General features: G+C 46.2%; 1 protein-coding gene across 1 annotated transcript in view; it reads right to left on the bottom strand.

The window, feature by feature from the left end:
* The window catches only part of LOC130277498 (mucin-5B-like), a 139,772-nt gene extending 113,761 nt beyond the window's left edge, over nt 1-26,011 (bottom strand). The window contains exons 1-2 of the mRNA XM_056528173.1: nt 25,950-26,011; nt 23,076-23,138 (exon numbers count right to left, since the gene is read on the bottom strand). The gene's annotated coding sequence lies outside the window, so the exon portion shown is untranslated. The remainder of the gene's footprint in view (nt 1-23,075; nt 23,139-25,949) is intronic.
* Between the last annotated feature and the right edge of the window lie 286 nt (nt 26,012-26,297).

Raw genomic sequence — 26,297 nt, 5'->3', positions numbered from 1 at the left:
ACTAGACCCCTTGAGGAACGTAACAAGGGGTACAGTGAGCATTTACCCCCCCCCCCCCCCCCACTGGTGTGTGTCAGATCTTTGGAACAGTGGGCTGTACAAAATTTTTAATTTGCACAGCCCACTGTTCCAAAGATCTGTCAGACACCAGTGGGGTGTAAATTATCACTGTACCCCTCATTACATTCCGTGAGGGGTGTAGTTTCCAAAATGGGGTCACATGTGGGGTTTATTTTTTTTTGCGTTTGTCAAAACTGCTGTAACAATCAGCCACTCCTGTGCAAATCACCTCAAATGTACATGGTGCACCCTCCCTTCTGGGCCTTGTTGTGCACCCCCAGAGCACTTTGCGCCCACATATGGGGTATCTCCGTAGTCGGGAGAAATTGCATTACAAATTTTGGGGGGCTTTTTTCCCTTTTACCTCTTGTCAAAATGAACAGTATAGGGCAACACCAGCGTGCTAGTGTGAAAAATTTTTTTTACACTAACATGCTGTTGTAGACCCCAACTTCACCTTTTCATAAGGGGTTAAAGGAGAAAAATCCCCCCAAAATTTGTTAGGCAATTTCTCCCGAGTACGGCGATACCCCATATGTGACCCTAAACTGTTGCCTTGAAATACGACAGGGCTCCAAAGTGAGAGCGCCATGTGCATTTGAGGCCTGAATTAGGAATTTGCATAGGGGTGGACATAGGGGTATTCTACGCCAGTGATTCCCAAACAGGGTGCCTCCAGCTGTTGCAAAACTCCCAGCATGCTTGGACAGTCAACGGCTGTCCGGCAATACTGGGAGTTGTTGTTTTGCAACAGCTGGAGGCTCCATTTTGGAAACAGTGGCGTACCAGACGTTTTTCATTTTTATTGTGGAGGGGAGGGGGGCTGTGTAGGGGTATGTGTATATGTAGTGTTTTTTACTTTTTATTTTATTTTGTGTTAGTGTAGTGTTTTTAGGGTACAGTCACACGGGCGGGGGATTACAGCGAGTTTCCCGCTGCGAGTTTGAGCTGCTGAACAAAATTAGCTGCATCGCAAACTTGCAGCCTGATACTCACTGTAAGCCCCCTGCCCATGTGAATGTACCCTGTACATTCACAGGGGGGGGGGACCTCCAGCTGTTGCAAAACTAAAAACTACAACACCCAGCATGCACAGTCTATCAGTGCATGCTGGTAGTTATAGTTTTGCAACAGCTGGAGGCACACGGGTTGGGAAACACTGAGTTAGGAAACAGACAATGTTTCCCAACCAGTGTGCCTCCAGTTGTTGCAAAACCACTACTCCCAAACATTCTCAGGCATGCTGGAAGTAGTAGTTCAGCAACATCTTTAGAGCCAGATGTTGCCGACCTACAACTCCAAGCATGCTTGGAGTTGTAGTTTTGCAACATCTGGAGGACTACAGTTTGCAGACCACTAATACAGTGGTTTCCAATCTGTGCCCTTCCAGATGTTGCAAAACTACAACTCAGAGTATGCCAAAACTGTCCAGCCATGCTGGGAGTTGTAGTTCTGCAACATCTGAAGGGCCAGATGTTACAGAACTACAACTCCCAGCATGCCTGGACAGTAAGGGCATGCTGAGGATGTGTAGTTTTGGAAGGGCACAGTGGTCTCCAAACTGTGGACCTCCAGATGTTGCAAAACTCCAACTCCCAGCATGCCCAGACGCCAAGGGCTGGCTGGGCATGCTGGGAGTTGTAGTATACAGGGTCCCATTACAGCAATGCATGTCGCTTTACGGCGACGTGCATTGCTGTAAAGGGCCCGACCGCGGCTGAAGAGGAACTCACCTGTGGCCGCCGCCGTCTTCATCGCCGGGATCCGGGTCTTCAGGGACAAGGTAAGTACCGGGGCCGGGCCCCAGCACTCCCCCGTCCCCCGCCGCGTCCTCCGGTCTTCCTCCCGTCCTCTCCGGACTTCCATGGAGGAAGTAACCGCCCCCCCCCCCCCCTGCGATTGGTCGGTTAGCTAACCGACGGATCGCAGGGGATAGGAGGAGGTGGCAGGCTTGCCACCTCGCTCCTATACTCCAGCATGGTCCTGGCTGTCTGTGACAATCGGGATCATGCAAAATTACCGGGCGGTTGGGTCCCAGAGACCCGATCAGCCCGGTATCGCCGCAGATCGCAGGGGTGATTTCCCTCGCGACATGGCCCCCTCGGCATTTGCCCTGGATGCCTGCTGAAGGATTTCAGCAGGCATCCACTTCCAATCTCTGCCCGGCGCGGCAGAGACCGGAAATACAACAGGACGTTCTCTAACGTTCTTGGGCATTAAAGCCCAGGTAACGGGGACGTTAGAGAAGTCCTATGTCCTAAAGAGGTTAAAGGGGTTACCAGGAAAAAACTTTTTTTTACATATCAACTGGCTCCAGAAAGTTAAACAGATTTGTAAATTACTTCTATTAAAAAATCTTAATCCTTTCAGAACTTTTGAGTAGCTGAAGTTGTTTTTCTTTTCTGTCTAAGTGCTCTCTGATGACTCTGATTGTCTCGGGAACTGCCCAGTTTAGAAGCAAATCCGCATAGCAAACCTCTTCTACTCTGTTCAGTTCCCGAGACAAGCAGAGATGTCAGCAGAGAGCACTGTTGCCAGACAGAAAACAACTCAACTTCAGCAGCTGATAATTATTGAAAGGATTAAGATTTTTTAATAGAAGTAATTTAAAAATCTGTTTAATTTTCTGTAGCAAGTTGATATATTTTTTTTCTTCCGCAGTACTCCTTTAACCCCTTAAGGACGCAGGACGTAAATGTACGTCCTGGTGAGGTGGTACTTAACGCACCAGGACGTACATTTACGTCCTGTGCATAACCGCGGGCATCGGAGCGATGCCCGTGTCATGCGGGGCTGATCCCGGCTGCTGATCGCAGCCAGGGACCCGCCGGCAATGGCCGACGCCCGCGATCTCGCGGGCGTCCGCCATTAACCCCTCAGGTGCCGGGATCAATACAGATCCCGGCATCTGCGGCAGTTCGCCATTTAAATGAACGATCGGATCGCCCGCAGCGCTGCTGCGGGGATCCGATCATTCATAACGCCGCACGGAGGTCCCCTCTCCTTCCTCCGTGCGGCTCCCGGCGTCTCCTGCTCTGGTCTGTGATCGAGCAGACCAGAGCAGGAGATGACCGATAATACTGATCTGTTCTATGTCCTATACATAGAACAGATCAGTATTAGCAATCATGGTATTGCTATGAATAGTCCCCTATGGGGACTATTCAAGTGTAAAAAAAAATGTAAAAAAATGTAAAAGTAAAAAAAAAGTGAAAAATCCCCTCCCCCAATAAAAAAGTAAAACGTCCGTTTTTTCCTATTTTACCCCCAAAAAGCGTAAAAAACATTTTTTATAGACATATTTGGTATCGCCGCGTGCATAAATGTCCGAACTATTAAAATAAAATGTTAATGATCCCGTACGGTGAACGGCGTGAACGAAAAAAAAAAAAAGTCCAAAATTCCTACTTTTTTAATACATTTTATTAAAAATTTTTTATAAAAAATGTATTAAAAGTTTTTTATATGTAAATGTGGTATCAAAAAAAATTACAGATCATGGCGCAAAAAAATTAGCCCCCATACCGCCACTTATACGGAAAAATAAAAAAGTTAGAGGTCATCAAAATAAAGGGATTATAAACGTACTAATTTGGTTAAAAAGTTTGTGATTTTTTTTAAGCGCAACAATAATATAAAAGTATGTACTAATGGGTATCATTTTAATCGTATTGACCCTCAGAATAAATATCACATGTCATTTTTACCATAAATTGTACGGCGTGAAAACAAAACCTTCCAAAATTAGCAAAATTGCGTTTTTCGTTTTAATGTCCCCACAAAAATAGTGTTTCTTGGTTGCGCCATACATTTTATGATATAATGAGTGATGTTATCACAAAGGAAAACTGGTCGCGCAAAAAACAAGCCCTCATACTAGTCTGTGGATGAAAATATAAAAGAGTTATGATTTTTAGAAGGCGAGGAGGAAAACATGAAAACGTAAAAATTAAATTGTCTGAGTCCTTAAGGTCAAAATGGGCTGAGTCCTTAAGGGGTTAATCCCTTGGGGAAGGGTCCCATTTTGACCCTAAGGACGAGATAATTTTTTGCAAATCTGACCTCTGTCACTTTATGCATTAATAACTGCTGATGCTTTTACCTTAAGAATTTTATTCAGAGATTATTTTTTCCTGACATATTCTATTTTATGTTAGTGGTAAATTTTCATTGATACTTGCATCATTTATTGGTGATAAATTCAAAAATGTCATGAAAAATGGGAAAATTTTGCATTTTTCTAACTTTGAAGCTCTCTGCCTATAAGGAAAATGGACATCCCAAATAAATTATATATTGATTCACATGTGCAATATGTCTACTTTATGTTGGCATCATAAAGTTGACATGCTTTTACTATTTGAAGACATTAGAGCACTTCAAAGTATGGCAGCAATTTTCCAATTTTTCATGAAAATTTCAAAATCGGAATTTTGAGAGTCTTTATGTAAGAAATCCCCCATAATGGACACCATTATGAAGAAAACTGCACCTTCACAGGAAAAGCAGCAAAGTGGAGGAGAAAATTGAAGATCTTCATTTTTTACACTAACATGTTCTCCTTGAGACATTTGCCAGTATATCCTTATATGAAAGACATACCAGAGCCCGCACACCAACGCCAAGATTTCTCAAATGGCACGGGACCTAGCGCTAAACCTACCTGTGCGTGATAAGCAAAACAGGGGCCAGTGGGCAGATACGGAAGCATAAGCCTGACTCACAGAGTCCTCCCAGGTACCCTGCAGTATGGCTAAGCACACATACAATGGGAGGAGGGAGGCAAACTCCAAGCCCCAACTAAGTTGGCTAATATAGGTGCATGGCCTCACAGGTGCATGGCCTCACACCTGTGAGGCCATGCACCTATATTAGCCAACTTAGGTGGGGCTTGCAGTTTGCCCCCCTACTCCCATTGTATGTGTGCTTAGCCACGCTGGAGAGTACCTGGCAGGACTCTGTGAGTCGGCCTAATTCTGCCGTAATTGCCCACTGGCCTCTGTTTTGCTTATCAAACACAGGTAGGTTTAACGCTAGGTCCCGTGCCATTTGAGAAACCTTGGCATTGGTGTGTGGGCTCTGGTATGTCCTTCATATAAGAATATACTGGCGAATGTCTCAATTTTAACATCAGTGTTGAGTGATAGCCAATGTCATTGGATACATCTACCACAGTAGTGCACCTAAATTCCTGTATTGTATTGTTCTAATTGTTACACATTCACATCGTCTATCTGGTGTAGGATTCTATTGTGGCACTTGTAGTCTGCTGCAGGCATCCTCCATTGTATGCATTTTTATTCTAGGGATCGCCCCTAGCAACGGACTACAATGGCAGGATCTACTCCCCCAGTATAAATGCACAACCACATTTGGGGTTGAGCACCTCCAGCCATTTGAGACCACGTTTTTTGTTGTTGTTTAAATTTTATACTTGGAGGTGTGTAAACTCCATATGTAATGTGCCTTGAACATCTTCCAGGCAGCATTAACCCCTTCACAACGAGCGACGTACATGTACAGCACCGCGAAGTGTCACTTGGCGCGCGGCAACGTACATGTACGTCGCAGGGTTCCGGGAGCACCGCGTCACCGGTAGCGGTGATCGGGCCGGGATGACTGCTGTTATCTAACAGCAGGCATCCCGGCACATCGCCGAGGGGGGTCCTGAGACCCCCCATGACAGCGATGCGCGCAAATCGCAGGTCAATTCAGACCTGCGATCTGCGCGATTCCGGGTCATACGGGTCACTGGTGACCCGGTGACCCGGAAAATAAGAGGGATCGGGGGTGTCCGAGACACCCTTGATCCCCCTAAAGGGATAGGAGTTTGGTGGCAGGGGTGCCACCCCTCCTATCCCTGCTATTGGTCGGCCGAGCGACCGACTGATAGCAGACCGGGGGAGGGGGGGTTAAAGTTCGGTTCCCCCGCTTTGCCCACCTATCGGTGTCCGGGGCAAAACGGGGGAACCGTCCAGGGAAGGTCGGCACCGAAGATCCCTACCTGGATCCCCGTTCGCGATCCTCCCCCACGTGCGGCGGCAGCAATACTTCCGGGTCCTGCTAGGTGAGTTGTTGCCTAGCAACATCCGGAGGGCCACAGTTTACAGTGGTCTCTAAACCTTGGCCCTCCAGATGTTGCAAAACTACAACTCCCAGCATGCCCAGACAGCTGTTTGCTGTGTGGGCATGCTGGGACTTGTAGTTTTGCAATATTTAGAGGGGTTCAGGTTGTAGATCACTAAGTGGTCTCAAACTGTAGCCCTCCAGATGTTGCAAAACTACAACTCTCAGCATGCCCAGACAGCAGTTTGCTGTCTGGGCATGCTGTGAGTTGTAGTTTTGCAACATCTGGAGGGCCACAGTTTTGAGACCACTAAACAGGGATTTACAACTTGAACCCCTCTAAATCTTGCAAAACTACAACTCCCAGCATTCAGGAACAGCATAAGGCTGTATTGGCATGCTGGGAGTTGTACTTGCGTGCCTCCAGCCATTGCATAACTACATCTCCCAGCATGCCCTTCCGCAATCAGTACATGCTGGGAGTTGTAGTTTTGCAACAGCTGGAGTCACACTGGTTGGAAAATACTGAGTTAGGTCATAGAACCTAACTCAAGGTTTTCCAGCCAGTGTGCCTCCAGCTGTTGCAAAACAACAACTCCCAGCAATGCATGGTCCGTCAGTGCATGCTGGGAGTTGTAGTTTTGACCCCCCTCCCGTGTGAATGTACAGGCTACATTCACACTGGCGGGAGATTACAGTGAGTTCCCCGCTACAAATTTGAGCTGCGGCAAATTTTCCGCCGCAGCTCAAACTCCTACCGGGAGACTCAGTGTAATCTGCCGCCAGTGTGAATGTAACCTAAAAACACTACACTACACTAACATAAAATAAAGAGTAAAACACTACATATACACACGTACACTGCCCCCCCACCACCCCCCTTCCTCAATAAAAATGAAAAACGTATTGTATGGCAGTGTATCTAAGATGGAGCCTCCAGCTGTTGCAAAACAAAAACTCCCAGCATTTCTGGACAGCAATTGACTGTCCAAGCATGCTGGGAGTTTAGCAACAGCTGGAGGCACCCTGTTTGGGAATCACTGGCATAGAATACCTCTATGTCCACCCCTATGCAAGTCCCTGATTCAGGCCTCAAATGCGCATGGCACTCTCACTTTGGAGCCCTGTCGTATTTCAAGGCAACAGTTTAGGGCCACATATGGGGTATCGCCGTACTCGGGAGAAATTGCCTAACAAATTTTGGGGGGCTTTTTCTCCTTTTACCCCTTATGAAAAGGAACAGTTGGGGTCTACACCAGCATGTTAGGGTAAAAAAATAATTTTTACACTAACATGCTGGTGTTGCCCTATACTTTTCATTTTCACAAGAGGTAAAAGGGAAAAACGCCCCCCAAAATTTGTAACGCAATTTCTCCCGAGTACGGAGATATCCCATATGTGGGCGCAAAGTGCTCTGGGGGCGCACAACAAGGCCCAGAAGGGAGAGTGCGCCATGTACATTTGAGGTGATTTGCACAGGGGTGGCTGATTGTTACAGCGGTTCTAACAAACGCAAAAAAAAAAAAAAAACACACCCACATGTGACCACATTTTGGAAACTACACCCCTCACGGAATGTAATAAGGGGTGCAGTGAGAATTTACACCCCACAGGTGTCTGACAGATCTTTGGAACAGTGGTCCGTGAAAATGAAACATTTTGCACAGCCCACTGTTCCAGTGGGGGGTAAATGCTCACTGTACCCCTCATTACATTCTGTGAGGGGTCTAGTTTCCAAAATGGTATGCCATGTGGGGGTTATTTTGCTGTTATGGCACCATAGGGGCTTCCTAAATGCGACATGCCCCCCGAGCAAAATTTGCTCTCAAAAAGCCAAATATGACGCCTTCTCTTCTGAGCATTGTAGTTCGTCCGCAGTGCACTTCAGGTCCACTTATGGGGTACCTCCATACTCAGAAGAGATGGGGTTACAAATTTTGGGGGGTCTTTTCTGCTACTAACCCTTTAAAAATGTGAAATTTGGGGGAAAACCAACATTTTAGTGAAAATTTTTTTTTTTTTTTACATATGCAAAAGTCGTCAAACACCTGTGTGGTATTAAGGCTCTCTTTATCCCTTGTTACGTTCCTCAAGGGGTCTAGTTTCCAAAATAGTATGCCATGTGTTTATTTTTTTTTTGCTGTTCTGGCACCATATGTGCTCCCTAAATGCAACATGCCCCCCGAGCAAAATTTGCTCTCAAAAAGCCAAATATGACTCCTTCTCTTCTGAGCATTGTAGTTCGTCCGCAGTGCACTTCAGGTCCACTTATGGGGTACCTCCATACTCAGAAGAGATGGGGTTACAAATTTTGGGGGGTCTTTTCTGCTACTAACCCTTTAAAAATGTGAAATTTGGGGGAAAACCAACATTTTAGTGAAAATGTATTTATTTTTTTTTACATATGCAAAAGTCGTGAAACACCTGTGTGGTATTAAGGCTCTCTTTATCCCTTGTTACGTTCCTCAAGGGGTCTAGTTTCCAAAATGGTATGCCATGTGTTTTTTTTTTTTGCTGTTTTGGCACCATATGGGCTTCTTAAATGCAACATGCCCCCCCGAGCAAAATGTGCTCTCAAAAAGCCAAATATGACTCCTTCTCTTCTGAGCATTGTAGTTCGTCCGCAGTGCACTTCAGGTCCACTTATGGGGTACCTCCATACTCAGAAGAGATGGGGTTACAAATTTTGGGGGGTCTTTTCTGCTACTAACCCTTTAAAAATGTGAAATTTGGGCGAAAACCAACATTTTTGTGAAAATTTTTCTTTTTTTTTTATATATGCAAAAGTCGTGAAACACCTGTGGGGTATTAAGGCTCACTATATTCCTTGTTATGTTCCTCAAGGGGTCTAGTTTCCAAAATGGTATGCCATGTGTTTTTTTTTTTGCTGTTCTGGCACCATAGGGGCTTCCTAAATGCAACATGCCCCCCAAAAACCATTTCAGAGAAACGTACTCTCTAAAATCCCCTTGTCGCTCCTTCGCTTCTGAGCCCTCTACTGCGCCCGCCGAACACTTTACATAGACATATGAAGTGTGTCCTTACTCGAGAGAAATTGGGCTACAAATATAAGTATACATTTTCTCCTTTTACCCCTTGTAAAAATTCAAAAATTGGGTCTACAAGAACATGTGAGTGTAAAAAATTAAGATTTTGAATTTTCTCCTTCACTTTGCTGCTTTTCCTGTGAAACACCTAAAGGGTTAAAACATTTACTGAATGTCATTTTGAATAGTTTGGGGGGTGCAGTTTTTATAATGGGGTCATTTATGGGGTATTTCTAATATGAAGACCATTCAAATCCACTACAAACCTGAACTGGTCCCTGAAAAATTGCGAGTTTGAAAATGTTGTGAAAAATTGGAAAATTGCTGCTGAACTTTGAAGCCCTCTGGTGTCTTCCAAAAGTAAAAACTCGTCAATTTTATGATGCAAACATAAAGTAGACATATTGTATATGTGAATCCAAAAAAATTTTTTGGGGAATATCCATTTTCCTTACAAGCAGAGAGCTTCAAAGTTAGAAAAATTTAAATTTTTTATTTTTTTCATCAAATTTTGGGATTTTTCACCAAGAAAGGATGCAAGTTACCACAAAAATTTACCACTATGTTAAAGTAGAATATGTCACGAAAAAACAATCTCGGAATCAGAATGATAACTAAAAGCATTCCAGAGTTATTAATGTTTAAAGTGACAGTGGTCAGATTTGTAAAAAAAGGCTTCGTCCTAGAGGTGAAAATGGGCTCCGTCCTTAAGGGGTTAAGGTAGCACCTGTGGGGGGCGTGGTCTGGCTGCCGAGCTGCATGCACGCTTGAGCTGAGAGCTCCTGCTCCCTTCTTGTTGTAAGCGACTTTCCAAAGCTTCCAGCCATCCAATTTTGCGCTCAGCCCTGAGCACTGATCTTCCCTAACATGCCCGGGCTTAGGAGGAAACCTGCCGGCCACGCCAGACTGGCGAAATTCTACTTTAGAGACGGCGCGGACTCTTCACAAGATGGCGCCGAGGGAGAAAGAGGCAGTGAAGGAGATTCTGCACAGGCGCCGCGCGCTTCATCCCGACGCCTGTCTCCGCAGACCCGGTTACGGCGCTCCTCATCTGATCTGGCGCTGTGCCCGCGAAGCCCTGCAATTGACAGTCCTTCTAAACTCCGTGGACCTCGTCTGCTCCCGGGCCCTTCTGATCCCTGCATAGCGGAGAGTGACCGGCGCCATGTTAGTGGCTCCGCAACGGGAAATTGTGCCCCTGCCTCTCCCTCCATCAGCCCTTTCAAGCAACGTCCGAAATTAGATGATGCAATCACTGAAACTCTCCGCAGTCCTACTCCCCTGGACGCTGAACCGCTTATTACAGGGGGAGATGTTCTTATGGCCCTGCCTGTGGCTAATGTGACTCTCACTGACACTGCAATGAAGGAAATGATGCTGGTGCAGCGCAGATCCCTTCTTACTTCCAATCCCTCCTTCACCCCCTCCAGAAGGAGATAGGTGAATTGGGCTCCAGATTGGATCACTTGGAACACAAATTTGAGGACTTTGCTGGTTCCCATAATGACCTGATTGACGCCCATACTGCCTTGGAGGAAGATGTCTCCATGATCAAAGCAAAATTGGCTGACCTGGAGGACAGAGGGAGAAGAAATAATGTGAAGCTGCGGGGTATCCCAGAATCTGTGCCTCCCAAGGAAATTCCACAATATGTGCAGGCCCTCATTAAAGCTGCCTTGCCTGAATTGCCTGCCTCTGATTTGGAAATTGACAGGGCGCACCGAGTTCCTAGACCCTAGCATCTGGCGGACACGGCGCCGAGGGACGTGCTTGCCCGCATACACTTCTTTCAAGTGAAGGAACTTCTTATGTCATGCTCACGGAAAAATGGGGGCCTGCCGTCTCCGTTTCACAAGGTCCTTTTGTTTGCGGACTTGTCCGCTACCACCCTTCAGCTGAGAAGAGCCCTGTCCCCTATCACCTCAGCACTTCGCCAAGCTGACATGCCATATCGCTGGGGATTCCCTGTCCGCTTGTTGGTGCACCATGGAGAAGACATGCACATAATCAAAACTGTGGAAGAGGGCACACTTCTTCTAAAAAGATGGAACATTTCTATCCCTAAACCCTCCACCACATCTCCGGTGAAAACCCGGAGCGATTGGTCTACACACCGCTGATGGCTGGATGAAGAACAGAGACTTATCTGACACGGGATGCCTTTTGATGCTGTGTGGCTATGTTGTCTGCGGCGAGAGGCTGCAGATGGGACTCTGACCCCCCACCGATGGATGGTTTTCCATCTAGTGTTCTTATATTGTGTATCCTTTACATTGTGTTTAGTTCTGGTTTTTCTGTTGTTTAACTTTTGCATCCATGCTAGCCATCCTTGTTTTCCTGTGCTGCACCCAACCTGTGTCGTTGTGATGGGGGAGCCCTCGCTCCATACCAAGACAAGAGGAGTAGCGATAGCGGTTAGAGATACAGTGGCCTTCTCCATTACCACACAAATTGATGACCCATCGGGTAGATTTGTTGTGTTAGTGTGCACCCTTAACAATGTCCCTTATACGTTAGTATCTCTTTATGCACCTAATACCTTCCAACTACGCTTTCTGCGCTCCCTCATGCGTAAAATTAACTCTGTGAGAGAGGGTAAGTTGATCCTTTGTGGAGACTTCAACATCACAGTAGACCCTCATATTGACACTACATCTTCCCTCTCCAGACATCCCCCATCCCTGGCTGATCTCCTTTGGAGAGAAGATCTCTATGACATTTGGCGTGCACATCATGTGCTAGAACGCGATTATACTTTCCACTCTGGGGTTCACAATGTGTACTCCAGAATTGACATGTTCATCACTGATAGAGAAGTACTTCCCCTAGCTATCTCTTCCTCTGTTGAGGTTATCCAATGGTCCGACCATGCTGCTATCACCCTCACGCTTGCTGAACACTTGAGCTCTCCCCCTACCTTCCTGTGGCGCAGCAATCCTTTTCTACTTTCCCACCCCCCTTCTCGGTCCCAAATTGAGAAAGACCTTTCCGAATACCTCACACTAAACGAATCCTCCCCGGTACCCCCAAGTATGATGTGGAACGCACATAAGGCATTCATCAGAGGGTCATTCATTAAACAGGGGACATTATTGAAACGTCGGAGAAGCGACCAGTTGACAGTGACTCTCCTTGCCCTGCGTCAGGTAGAGAGGGAAAACATGACTAACCCTTCTCCCCACCTAGCGACACGACTGCAATTCCTTAGACAGGATCTGAGAACCCTCCTCTTAGTTTCCTACGAGAAATCACTTCGTAAAACCAAAGCAACCCACTATTCACAGAGCAATAAAGCAGGGAAATTATTGGCTGCACGCCTGAAAGCGCAACACACTAGATCCAGGATCCCCTACATCCTCCATCCACAAACGGGTGCTAAACTGTATACTCCCTCTGAAATTGCGCTCAGCTTTAGGGATTTCTACGCTGATTTGTACAATCCACGGGATTCTATCCCAACCCCCTCTAATATTGTAGACCTGACTGACACATTCCTGTCCTCCCTACATCTCCCTTCCCTGACCCCTCCACAACTTCTCACCCTCAATGCTTCTATTACTCCTCCAGAAATATCTTAAGTGATCAAAAAACTCCCCAGAGGTAAGGCCTCTGTCACGATTCGGCTTCAGGTAGTGGATCCTCTGTGTCAGCGAGGGATTGGCGTGGACCGTGCTAGTGGACCGGTTCTAAGAGGCTACTGGTGTTCACCAGAGCCCGCCGCAAAGCGGGATGGTCTTGCTGCGGCAGTAGCAACCAGGTCGTATCCACTAGCAACGGCTCTACCTCGCTGACTGCTGAGAAGGCGTGGGACAGAAGGACTAGGCAGAGGCAAGGTCAGACGTAGCAGAAGGTCGGGGGCAGGCGGCAAGATTCGTAGTCAGGATGGATAGCAGAAGTTCAGGTACACAGGCTTTGGACACACTAAACGCTTTCACTGGCACAAGGCAACAAGATCCGGCAAGGGAGTGCAAGGGAGGAGATCAGATATAGCCAGGGAGCAGATGGAAGCCAATTAAGCTAATTGGGCCAGGCACCAATCATTGGTGCACTGGCCCTTTAAGTCTCAGAGAGCTGGCGCGCGCGCGCCCTAGAGAGCGGAGCCGCGCGCGCCAGCACAAGACAGCAGGGGACCGGGATGGGTAAGTGACCTGGGATGCGATTTGCGAGCGGGCGCGTCCCGCTGTGCGAATCGCATCCCCGACGGCCATGACAGTACAGTGCTCCCGGTCAGCGGGACTGACCGGGGCGCTGCAGGGAGAAAGACGCCGTGAGCGCTCCGGGGAGGAGCGGGGACCCGGAGCGCTAGGCGTAACAGTACCCCCCCCTTAGGTCTCCCCTTTTTTTTGTCCGGTAACTGCCTCCCCTGGGATGAGGACACCGGGAAAGAATGGAGGGTTTCCTCAACGGCAGGCAGAGCAGCAGGAGTAGGAATGGGGAGGGAGGGCAGAGGGTGAAGCTTGGCACGGGGCAGGGTGACACAAGGACGGGAGCCATAAGGAGGCACAGAGGCTTGTCTGACGGGACTGGGAGGGGGGGAGAGGCACTTCCTAAGGCAGGCAGAGTCTCAGTTCTTGATCTCCCCGGTGGTCCAATCAAGGGTGGGAGAATGAAGCCGGAGCCACGGCAGACCGAGGAGGACCTCAGAGGTACAGTTGGGGAGAACGAAGAGCTCAATCCTTTCGTGGTGGGGTCCAATACACATCAGGAGGGGTTCTGTGCGGTAACGCACGGTGCAATCCAGTCTGACTCCATTGACCGCGGAAATGTAGAGCGGCTTGACAAGACGGGTCACCGGGATGCGGAATTTATTAACAAACGACTCCAAAATAAAATTTCCAGAGGCACCGGAGTCCAAGCAGGCCACGGCTGAGAGGGAGGAGTTGGCTGAAGGAGAAATCCGCACGGGCACCGTGAGACGTGGAGGAGCAGACTTGGAACCAAGAGACGCCACACCGACGTGAGCTGGGTGCGTGCGTGGAGGACGGATAGGGCAATCCACCAAGAAATGCTCGGTACTGGCACAGTAAAGACAGAGATTTTCTTCCCTACGGCGATTCCTCTCTTCCTGGGTCAGGCGAGACCTATCCACTTGCATGGCCTCCTCGGCGGGAGGCGCAGGCGTAGATTGCAACGGATACTGTGGGAGAGGTGCCCAGAGATCTAAGTCTTTTTCCTGGCGGAGCTCTTGGTGTCGCTCAGAAAAACGCATGTCAATGCGGGTAGCTAAATGGATGAGTTCTTGCAGGTTGGCAGGAATCTCTCGTGCGGCCAGCACATCCTTGATGCGACTGGATAGGCCTTTTTTAAAGGTCGCGCAGAGAGCCTCGTTATTCCATGATAACTCGGAAGCAAGAGTACGAAATTGGATGGCGTACTCGCCCACTGAAGAATTACCCTGGACCAGGTTCAACAGGGCAGTCTCGGCAGAAGAAGCTCGGGCTGGCTCCTCGAAGACACTCCGGAGTTCAGCGAAGAAGGCCTGGACTGTGGCTGTGGCAGGATCATTGCGGTCCCAGAGCGGTGTGGCCCAAGACAAGGCCTTTCCTGAAAGAAGGCTTACTACGAACGCCACCTTAGACCGTTCTGAAGGAAACAAGTCCGACAACATCTCCATATGCAGGGAACACTGAGACAAAAATCCACGGCAGAGTTTAGAGTCCCCATCAAATTTGTCCGGCAGGGACAAGCGGAGGCTAGGAGCGGCCACTCGCTGCGGAGGAGGTGCAGGAGCTGGCGGAGGAGATGGTTGCTGCTGTAGCAGAGGCAGAAGTTGCTGTAACGTGGCGGTCAACTGCGACAGCTGCTGTCCTTGTTGGGCAATTTGCTGCGATTGCTGAGCGACCACCGTGGTAAGGTCAGCGAGACTTGGCAGCGGCACCTCAGCGGGATCCATGGTCGGATCTACAGTCACGATTCGGCTTCAGGTAGTGGATCCTCTGTGTCAGCGAGGGATTGGCGTGGACCGTGCTAGTGGACCGGTTCTAAGAGGCTACTGGTGTTCACCAGAGCCCGCCGCAAAGCGGGATGGTCTTGCTGCGGCAGTAGCAACCAGGTCGTATCCACTAGCAACGGCTCTACCTCGCTGACTGCTGAGAAGGCGTGGGACAGAAGGACTAGGCAGAGGCAAGGTCAGACGTAGCAGAAGGTCGGGGGCAGGCGGCAAGATTCGTAGTCAGGATGGATAGCAGAAGTTCAGGTACACAGGCTTTGGACACACTAAACGCTTTCACTGGCACAGGCAACAAGATCCGGCAAGGGAGTGCAAGGGAGGAGATCAGATATAGCCAGGGAGCAGATGGAAGCCAATTAAGCTAATTGGGCCAGGCACCAATCATTGGTGCACTGGCCCTTTAAGTCTCAGAGAGCTGGCGCGCGCGCGCCCTAGAGAGCGGAGCCGCGCGCGCCAGCACAAGACAGCAGGGGACCGGGACGGGTAAGTGACCTGGGATGCGATTTGCGAGCGGGCGCGTCCCGCTGTGCGAATCGCATCCCCGACGGCCATGACAGTACAGCGCTCCCGGTCAGCGGGACTGACCGGGGCGCTGCAGGGAGAAAGACGCCGTGAGCGCTCCGGGGAGGAGCGGGGACCCGGAGCGCTAGGCGTAACAGCCTCCGGACCAGATGGGTTTGCTAGCCATTATTATAAGCAATTTAATGAGATTCTTACCCCCCATCTCTGCAGATTTTTCCAGGAGGTGCTGGACTCTGGTGCATTTCCTGGTGAAAACATGCAAGCACTTATAGTCACCATCCCTAAGCCGGGCAAACCCCCTACTTGCCCACAAAATTTTCACCCAATCTCCCTACTTAATCTGGATATAAAAATATTCGCTAAAATTATCGCCAATCGCATAGCTGTCCTGTTACCTTTTTTGATCGCAGCAGATCAGGTTGGTTTTGTACCTAATAGACAGCCCTATTATAATACCAGACGAGTGTTGGGTGTTCTACACCATGCTGTGGCCCGGAACCTCCCTGTTCTAGCCCTCGCTCTTGACGCCGAGAAGGCGTTCGATCGCCTCCGGCGGTCGTTCGCCTTCTCGGTTTTGGAGAGAATGGGATTTAGCGGCTCTATTCTCACTGCGATTTCAGCCCTCTACAATAATCCCTCCGCCAAGACGTATGTTAATGGGGTCCTTTCCCCTAGTTTTGCTCTCATGAATGGCACGAGGCAGGGCTGCCCCCTGTCCCCCCTTATAGGAGTGGAGATAGGAGGGAGACCCCACACTATATCCCTTTATGCGGATGATGTACTCCTCACGCTCACCAACCCAGACCGTTCCCTACCGACAGTAATGTCCACGCTCTAACACTTCAGCATGCTTTCATTTTACCACCTAAACTCCTCCAAGACCCAAGCCCTTCCGGTCAATATCCCTCCTGCAATACTTTCCACGTTGAAATCCACTTACACATTTGACTGGCAATCCAGAGGGATTCAGTACTTAGGCATCACCCTAACCCGCTCTCCCACTGACCTTTACAAACTGAATGACTTGCCTCTTCTGTCCAATACGCACATGGAACTGACTTGTTTGGCCAAACACGACATCTCCTGGACAGGACGGATAGCTACCTTCAAAATGCTACTCCTACCCAAATTTTTGTATATCTTCCGCACCCTGCCGTTGCGTGTACCAGATGACTATTTTCGCCGAGCCCACTCTATGCTTACAAGCTTTGTCTGGGCTCATGGGAAACCACGGATAGCCCGCAACATCATAACTAGGGATAGGAGGATGGGAGGCTTAGCCTTACCTGACTTGAAATCATACTATTTATCTGCAATGGTGTCCTCCCTATCAGGATGGTTTACGCTGACTGACTCTACCCCCTGGTTTCAGATAGAGTAATTCATGTCCCACCCGTTTTCTCTACCTGACTTACTCCTGACACCGTTCTGGAACATACCGGTCCCCATACATCTGGGCCCTATGGTTTCCGCTTCCTTAGGAGCCTGGTCACTATTTCACAGCACTGCAAGCTCACATGTCTCCCACTTGAAACAAGCATTGCCCTTCACCCTTTTACAAGCTATGCTACCTGACACGGACCTTAGGCTTTGGGCAAATAGGGGGGTATCTACAGTGGGGGATCTGATGGACTCCAATAATTTCCAGACCTTTTCCCATTTAAGCTGCACCTACGACCTTCCCCCTTCTGATTTTTTTAAATTCCTACAAATTAGACACCTGGTAGCTTCTCTGACACTCGTCCCTCTATAGAGACCCAATCACCTATTTGCATGTCTCTAGAGGTAGGAAAGGCTTGAAACCCCTCTATAACATTCTCCAACAGACTGCACAGTTTCGCAAATTTCATATACTAAGGAGCTGGGAGAGGGACTTGGGGTGCAACTTCACGGAGGAGGAGTGGATGTCGGCATTTAACATGACCAGGAAATATCTTAAATGTACTAACCACATTGAAGCTATCACAAGAACAACGCTTAGATGGTACTACACGCCTGATAGGCTGGCCCGTATATACCCCTTGACCTCTAGCGACTGTTGGAGGGGATGCGGTGACAAAGGCACATTGTTCCACATACTATGGTCGTGCCCAATGATTTAAGGTTACTGGATAGCTTGTAGGGACCTGTTCCTTGAGGTCCTCCCTGACTATGATAACTGGTCTCCTCAACAGGTGCTCCTTCTACTGGGTATTGCTATGCTTCCACCCAAAATCAGGGGTCTCCTTTGCATTATGTGTGCCATAGCTAAGAGTGTATTAGTACGAGATTGGAAGTCCACGAAAGTCCCTACAGTATTAGATGTAATAGCCGCATTCAATCTAACATGCTCCTATGAAAAAATAATCTCACTCGGTAATTCCTCCTACCAGCAGTTTGAAACTAAATGGTCCTCTTGGATATCCTCCCGATTTTTCCACGCTACTTGACCCTTCTCCTCTAACGAACCTTCCCCCTCCGTTCCTCTAACCCCTCCTTCCCTCCCTCCCACCCCTACCCTTCCGCCCCCCCCCCTACTACCGTCCCGATCCAGTTTCTACCCCCTCTCCCGGACCTCTCTATTACCCTCCCTGACTCGTGTCGAGTTCTACAACATCGACCTAGACCCATTGGCACTCAGCTTCCATTAGCGTCCTACTGGGTACACGATGCCTTGCATATTATTTGCTTTTTCGCAGGTTGTGGACTTTGCACTTTCTATGGCTATATCTTACCACAGGATGGACACTTGAGATGTTACTGCATCATGTTGTTTGTTTGTTTATGTTTTCATTTTTCTTTGTTTGACCCTCACCGGGTGTACCCGGCTGTCTTTGCATTATGAAACCCAATAAAAATTATTGTTGAAAAAAAAAAAAAAAGAAGGTAGCACCTGTGAGGGCCATGCACCTATATTAGCCAACTTAGGTGGGGCTTGCAGTTTGCCTCCCTCCTCCCATTGTATGTGTGCTTAGCCACACTGGAGGGTACCTGGGAGGACTCTGTGAGTTGGCCAAATGCTGACGTAATTGCCCACTGGCCCCTGTTTTGCTTATCACGCACAGGTAGGTTTAGCGCTAGGTCCCGTGCCATTTGAGAAACTAACATGTTCTCTTATACCAATTTTTTTCATTTTTACAAGGGGTAAAAGGAGAAAATGCCCCCCAAAATTTGTAACCCCATTTCTCTCGAGTAAGGAAATACCAAATATGTGGATGTAAAGTGCTCTGTGGGTGCACTAGAGGGCTCAGAAGGGAAGGAGCGACATTGGCTTTTGGAGAGGGAATTTTGCTGAAATGGTTTTGGGGGGCATGTCGCATTAACCCCATAAGGACGCAGGGTTTTTCCATTTTCATTTTTTCCTCATCACCTTCTAAAAATCATAACGCTTTAAATTTTGCACATAAAATTCCATATGATGGCTAAAGTTTTGCGCCACCAGTTCTAATTTTCAATGACAAAAATCCATGGCGAAACGGGAAAAAATTCATTGTGCGACAAAATTGAAGAAAAAATTTCATTTTGTAACTTTTGGGGGCTTCTGTTTCTACGCAGGGCATTTTTCTGTAAAAATAACACCTTATCTTTATTCTGTAGGTCCATATGGTTAAAATGATACCCTACTTATATAGGTTGGATATTGCCATACTTTGGAAAAAAAATCATAACTACATGAAGGAAAATTTATATGTTTAAAATTATTATCTTCTAACCCCTATAACTTTTTTATTTTTCTGCGTACAGGCCGGTATGAGGACTCATTTTTGCGCCGTGTTCTGAAGTTTTTATCGGTACCATTTTTGTATTGATCAGACTGTTTAATCGCTTGTTATTAATTTTTTCATTATATAAAAAGTGACCAAAAATACACAATTTTGGACTTTGGAATTTTTTTGCGTGTACGCCATTGAAGGTGCGATTTAATTAACGATATATTTTTATAGTTTGGACATTTCCGCACGCGGCGATACCACATATGTTTATTTTTATTTACACAGTATTTTTTTTATGGGAAAAGGGGGTGATTCAAACTTTTATCGGGGAAGGGGTTAAATGACCTTTGTTCACTTTTTTTTCCCACTTTTTTTTGCAGTGCTACTGCTCCCATAGGGATCCTTAACACTGCACACACTTATCTCCTATGCTGATCCCTGCAAAGCCATAGCTTTGCACGGATCAGTGAGATAGGGGCTCAATTGCTCAAGCCTGTAGGTCAGGCTTGGAGCAATCAAACCCCGATCGGACGTCGCGGAGACAGGTAAGGGAACCTCCGCTTGCGTCCTAGCTGATCGGACATCGCGATTTTCTCGCGATGTCCCGATCAGCCCAACTGAGCTGCCGGGAAGCGTTTACTTTCATTTTCAGACGTGGCGGTCAACTTTGATCGCCGCGTCTGAAGGGTTAACAGCGCGCGGCACAACGATCGATGTCGCGTGCTGTTAGCCCGGTGTGATGCGAAGTCACGCGTGACCCAGTGTTAAACACAGGGACCGGGCGTACGGCGTACAGGTACGCCCTCCGTCCTTAAGAGGTTAAGGAAGCCCCCATGGTGCTAGAACAGCAAAAAAAAACAAAAAAAAACACATGCCACACTATTTGGGAAACAAGACCCCTCAAGAAATGTAACAAGGGTACAGGGAGCCTTAACACCCCACAAATGATTGATGAATTTTCCCTAAAGTTGGACTTGAAATTGAAAAATTTTACTTTTTTTCACTAAAATGCTGGTGTTATACCACATTTTTCATTTTCATAAGGGGTAATAGGAACCCCCCCCCCCCACCCCCACACAAAAAAAAAAAAAAAATTAAAAATTAAAAATTATTTATGGAAATACCCCATGGACGTCGTAAAGTGCTCTGCGGGCGAACTACAATGCTCAGAAGAGAAGGAGCGTCATTGGGTTTTTGTAGAGAGAATTTGGTGCTCAGTCGGTGCTCAGTCGGGCTGATCGGAACCACTGCGCGGAAACCGCAGTATACCATTCAGCTGTAAGGCATAGCATTGATCAGTGTAATGCATGTTATATTCCCCTATGGGGGCTATAACATTGGGGGGGAAAAAGTGGAAAAAAAAGTGAAAAAAGATGATTTAACCCCCTCCCTAATAAAAGTGCGAATCACCCCCCTTTTCCCATAAAAAAAGCTGTAAATAAAAATAAATATAAACATTGGTGGCATCGCCTCGTGCGTAAATTGACGAACTATAAAAAGATATAATTAATTAAACCACACAGTGAATGACATACACGTAAAAAAAAATTCAAAGTCCAAAATAGCGTATTTTTGGTTACTATTTATATTTTATACCATAAAAAATTTATCAATAGCGATCAATCAGTACAATCAAAACAAAAATTTTACAAATAAAAATTTCACAGCTCAAAAAATCACAGATCACAGCACAAAAAATTAGCCATCATACCGCCTTGTATGTGGAAAAATAAAAAATTATAGGGGTCAGAAGATGACAATTTTAAACGTTTAAATTTTCCTGCATGTAGTTATGATTTTTTCCAGAAGTACGACAATATCCAACCTATATAAGTAGGGTATCATTTTAATCGTATGGACCTACAGAATAAAGAGAAGGTGTCATTTTTACCAAAAAATACACTGCTTAGAAATGGTAGCCCCCAAAAGTAACAAAATGGCATTGTTTTTTTTTTTCCATTTTGTCGCACAATGATTTTTTTTTCCAGGTAAAATGACTGATGTCATTACAAAGTAGAATTGGTTTAGATACTGGGTATTGCTGTCCTTTAGTAAGGCCTGGGCTGTGATATCAATGTGTAGGTGCTGTGTAGTGCAGTCCTTAATAAGAATACGATAGGGTAGATACTTGTATGATTTTATCATAATAGATTTATTGAAATATAAAACATATATATATATATATATATATATATATATATGAGTACAGTGACCCCCCGACCTACGATGGCCCCGACATACGATCATTTCAACATACGATGCTTTTGTATGCTTCAGCTGCCACCGGATAGCCGTTTACGGTGCCCCGTGTGCTCCGCTGACGATCACTTACCTGTCCTCGGGGCTCCGGCGCGTCCTCTTCGGGATCCCCTGCATCGTCGGAGCTCTCCATCACGTCGCTGCGCACGCCGTCCTGTCATCCAATAGGAGCGGCGTGCGTAGCGACTTGATGGCGGCGACGGAGAGCGAGGATGCCGGGGAAGCAGAGGCCTTGCCGGAGCGTCGGGGACACCCTGGGACGCGGCGACAGCGATGGAGGGCGACATCCAGGGCAGCGGTGGCGGTCCGGAGCGGCGGGGACAGGTGAGTACAACTTCCTCTAACAGTGGTCTACAACCTGCGGACCTCCAGATGTTGCAAAACTACAACACCCAGCATGCCCGGACAGCCGTTGGCTGTCCGGGCATGCTGGGAATTGTAGTTTTGCGACATCTGGAGGTCTGCAGGTTGGAGACCACTGTCCTATACTTTACATTGAACGGGTCCCTCAACATACGATGGTTTCAACATACGATGGTCCATTTGGAACGGATTACCATCGTATGTTGAGGGACCACTGTATATAGAAATAGATATTGTTTGTACAATTGTTGTGTAGCTGGAGGTGGCTGCAGGGCTCTTGCAGCCTACGTCTACCACACAATGATCTTGTTGGGTCACAGGTAATGTGTCACAAAGTAGAATTGGTGGGGCAAGAAATAAAGCCATTATATTAGTCTGTAGGTGCAAAATTGAAAGTGTTATGATTTTTAGAAGGTGATGAGGGAAATATTAAAATGGAAAAAACGGAAATACCCTGCGTCCTTAAAGGGGTACTCCGCTGCTCAGCGTTTGGAACAAACTGCTCCGAACACTGGAGCCGGAGCCAGACTTGCATTGAGGGGGTTGGGCGTGACATCATGAGGGGTGGGGCTATGATGTCACACCCCCTCAGTGCAAGTCTTTGGGAGGGGGTGTGACGGAACAGTTTATTCTGTAGGTCCATACCATTACAAGGATACCCAATTTATATCCTTATAGTTGGGGTTTTAGAAGCTACAGTAAATAATCAGATAAAGAAAGTCACAAATATGAACTGATCTTTGTTATTACTTCTGTCCCAACTGGACTGGTCATGCAGCTAATAATATAATAATAATATATGTTGGCCATTTTTGGCCTTTTAGTTGATTTAACCATGTGAGGGCCTATTTTTTTTATTGATCAAGTTGTATCAAGTAATACCATATGTGTATGTTTTCAAGCATGTTCACGTGTGAATAATCCACAAGCAGATTATGTTGTTACCAACTGTTTGCAGAATTTCAGCTGTGGGTACCCCTTAGCGGAATCATTTTGTGGGAGCGTACCCTTATAATGTTTTATCAGCGTTGCCAGGTGTAAAAATGATTTTCATGTTATTTATCATGTATTTGTACCTTATTTGGTGCATAAACCTGTGATCTATTATTCACTTACTTGTAGATGAAATCCTGGCCTCTGTTCTAGTAGTTGCAGTTTTTGTACTTGCTGTTCCAGATGCTGCAGTTAAACAATATGTATTTGTGCCTTATTTGGTGCATAAAACTGTGATCTATTATTCATTTACTTGACTCATTAGACTCATTTAAAAAATTTTGTCTTAAAAAAAAATAACAAATAAGTTCAAAAGTAGAATCTTTACTTGTAACATACTCTGAATTAGGAGTGACACCCGCTGTGATCTGAGCTTAATGGCAGGTACTACAGCTCCCAACATGGAGCACACTCTGCTCCATGCTGACAGCTGAAGTACCTGCATTAATAGACAGATTGCAGCGGGTGTCACATCTGACACCCACAGTAATCGTCCTTCTGAGATGCGGAGCAGCTTTCTCCTGCGCTCCACATCTCTGCACTATCCTCCGGGCCAGCCAGTGATGTTTTTTCTGACGTTTTTTACCTGGAGTGGAAATTGCATTTTGGCCCTTTTGATGTTTAAAAAAAAAAAAAAGGATGCAGTAGGGATGGGAAAATTATTTTTAAAATTTTTATTGAAATTTTAATTTATATTGCATACAAAATTTGTATTAATTTTTAAACAGGGATCAATTTATGTGGGCAGGCAGGGATCTAAAAATGTATTTGACAATAATAAAAATGTAGAAAAGGGCCATTTAAATGTAAAACATTTTTAAATTAATGTTGTTACAATTTTTATTAGTAATGTCTTTTAATAATGTGTTTAATAAAGTGTGTGTGTGTGTGTGAGTGTTTCACTTTTGTCTTAATTTTTTTACAATTCTTAGGTAGTAATACTACTCCCAGCATGGAACACACTGTTCCATGATGGGAATAGTAGTTCCTGTACTAATAGACAGATTGCCCCAGGTGTCACTCCTGACACCCAATGCTATCGTCCATAATATAGCAGAGATGCGGAGCGGCTCTATACAGCCCTCGCATCTCTGCTCTGTACGCCAGGCTGGCCAGTGATGTGAATAGAATTCACATGACTCATTCATATTTTCTGCCCAGCCCAGAGTGGTGATTGGCCAAATGGTGGCAGCCAATCCCTGCTCTCAGCGGGAAATATGAATCAGTAATGTGAATTTATATTACACAGTATAGTCCAGAGATACGGAGGGCAGGAGAAAGCCATTCCGCATCTCAGAAGGATGAAGAACGATCGCAGCAGGTGTCAGGAGTGACAGCCGTTGTGATCTGTCCTTAACTGCAGGTACTACTGCTCCCAACATGGAGCACACTCTGATCCATGCTGGGAGCTGTAGTACCTGCATTAATAGATAAACAAAACAAACGTGAGGAAACTGCACACCCTGGGGGAAAAAAAGAACCATAGACATTAATTTTATGCGGTGCCCATTTATTGGCTACCCATAAATATTCAGTATCGTGCCCAAAATTAAAAGGGCAACAATGGATGACTTCCCAATTATGTGTATGAAAAAGCCTATATTTTATAGACTCCAATTTTCAAAAATTTGTATAAAAAAAATAGACAATCTTTATTGATACATAATGTACAACATACAGTAAAACATCATATTAATAGCCAGAAGGAATGCAACAACAAAAGGCGGCAGCCTGGGACGTGTATAATAAATACCTACAAGTGCTAAACAATTATAAAGAGCAGTGTGGACAATCTAGGTAAAATGGTAAAGGACTATACCATAAAAAAGAAGGGGCCATGCAGTCTATAAGCATAGATAGTAGTAAAGGCACAATAATGTGAATGACTAATTACTATAACCATGTGCATAAATTGCACACTCAGGGTACAGGCCAAAGAAAGTGCAAGTGCAAAAAGTGCTATGCTGCTATATTAAGACTGGCCACCTTAACCACCACACTGTAGTCTGAGAGTCGTGCGTCCCAGGATGCCGCCACCCCAACAAGTGTTTCCGTCCGGAGATCTTCATACCTGCATTAATAGACAGATCTCAGCGATCTGTCTATTAATGCAGGTACTACAGCTCCCAGCATGGAGCAGAGTGTGCTACATGTTGGGAGCAGTAGTACCTGCAGTAAAAATAAGATCACAGCGGGTGTCACTCCTGAGACCCGCTGTGATCCTCCTGTATAATGTATAGATGCGGGCGGCCGGCTGCTCTTCTATGGTCCCCTGCACTGCCATATATATGCACCTATTCATATTTCCAGCAGAGAGTTGTGATTGGCTGGAACTATCTGGCCAATCACAGCTCTCTGCAGGAAATATGAATAGGTGTATATATACGGCAGTGCAGGGGACCATAGAAGAGCGGCCAGCCGCATCTATACATTATACAGGAGGATCGCAATGGGTGTCAGAAGTGACACCCTGGGCGATCTGTCAATAAGTACAGGTACCACTTCTCCTATCATGGAACAGTGTGTATTTTTATAACTTTTTTTAATAGTACCCTACGAAATTTTATTAAAAAAGGTATCTCCATCCCTTTTTTGGATCACTAAAGTCCAAAAAACAATAAAAACCGCTTGCAAAAACGCCAAAGTTAAAACCCACATGGCGTTTTTCTTGACGTTTTTTACTCCCACAGACTTCTATGGGAGAAAAACGCCACGATTTCAGGGGAAAAAAAGCCATAGGCTCAACATGCTGTGACTTTGCAAAATTGCCAAGGAGCTGAAAAAACACCAAAAGAAGAAAGAAAAAAAAACGCCAAAAGAATTTAAAACCGTTAAACTGAAAAACGCAAAAGAGAAAAAAGAATTTACTGATTTCTCATTCATTTACAGCCTTTTTTTTTGGGGGGAGGGGGGGGGGGGGTAGGGGAAACGCACAAAAAAAAAAAAAAAAAAGAACAAGAAGAAACTTAGCCTTAGAGTTTTTTGTTATATACTTACTTGCTGTTGAGATCCTGGCTGTAGTTCTAGTATTTACAGATGTACTTGCTGGCTTAGGGGCTGCAGTTTAACAATATAAAACAATATTTAAAATTTGATTTAAATTACATTTAGATTTTAAAAAAAACATTTGAGAATAAGTTGCATCTGTACCTAGACTCTGTAACAGACTCTGAATCCACCAATATATGTTTTCTATAATACATTTACTTGTAGCTGAACTCTTGGCCACAGTTCTGGTAAGTTGAACAATAATCAGGTATAGGATGACAGCAATATACACTGATCTAATAGTTATAGCACAAAGGCAGATTTATCTGATCTTTGTTGTTACAGATGAGCCCAGTG

Source organism: Hyla sarda, chromosome 6 (genome assembly GCF_029499605.1).
Source record: "Hyla sarda isolate aHylSar1 chromosome 6, aHylSar1.hap1, whole genome shotgun sequence".
NCBI lineage: Eukaryota > Metazoa > Chordata > Amphibia > Anura > Hylidae > Hyla > Hyla sarda.
The sequence above is the reverse complement of the archived record's forward strand: the minus strand, read 5'-3'. Positions and strand labels throughout refer to the sequence as shown.